Here is a 1,007-nt window from a genome sequence, read left to right as displayed (position 1 = left end):
GCCCACGGCAGCCCCTCACCCCCCCGGGCTGCCGTGGGCACGGCGTGGGGCTGCTCTTTTAGGTGCTTGCAAAGTTTGAAAGAGCAGAGTTGAGTGCAGAGGAACAGCCTGGAGGATGTTCCAGCTGTGCTGCAACATGGCCCCATTTGCAAAAATTCCTGTCTTGCAAAAAAACCAGACGGGTGGTCTGACCTTAATTTGTCTGAGATAAATAGGAACCTGCCTGCTGCCTCCTGTCTGGATACATGAAAAGATCTGAGATGAAAGGGAGCCTGATAGAAGAGCTGGGAGCTGAGCGCATCTTTCCCGCGTGGCGTGAGGGATTTGGGGTCACAGCGCTGAGCACGGCTGGGACAGAGCAGCCCTCCAAACCCTGAGCTCCTGGGCAGCCCCTGTCCTGCCCTGAGCGTGTGGCCAACTGGGACACTGAGCAACTTTTCAAAATTAGCTTTATTTTTCAAAGATGTTAGTTTTTAACTGTTGTTTCCTATGGAAAAAAATCTGGTTTCTATTCTGTGTGCCCGTCCTTCCACCCCAGCGTTGGAACCTGTTTCCAAATTCCAGAAGAATCTGAACCAGGTCTGGCAGGGATCTGGTGAGCTCACAGACCTTGCAGAGAAGTTGATGGACCCAGGAGACATCCTTCATCAGCCATGGCACTGGGCACGCCAGGAGCGGCTCTCGGTCTGTTCTGGTGCTCAGTCTGTTCTGGTGCACCACGCCCAGCCGCAGCTGGTGGCACCAGAGCTGAGCACCACGTGTGGGTGGCACCCCTGTCCCCGAGCACTGTGCATCCTGGTGGCGCTGGGGGCACCGTCCTGCTGATGTGCACCAAACCCCTCAGCCGGGTGCGCTCCGGGAGGTCTCGTCTGCTGGCACAGAGGCTCCGTCGTGGGTCCGTGGGGACCCTCCCGGCTGGGTGGCTGTGCTGCTGCTGCTCCCATCACGGGTCCATGGGGACGCTCCCAGCTGGGTGGCCGTGCTGCTGCTGCTCCCATCACAGGTCC

The sequence above is a fragment of the Merops nubicus genome, unplaced genomic scaffold (assembly GCF_000691845.1).
Source record: "Merops nubicus isolate BGI_N331 unplaced genomic scaffold, ASM69184v1 scaffold34139, whole genome shotgun sequence".
Classification (NCBI taxonomy): domain Eukaryota; kingdom Metazoa; phylum Chordata; class Aves; order Coraciiformes; family Meropidae; genus Merops; species Merops nubicus.
This window is presented reverse-complemented; position numbering follows the sequence as displayed.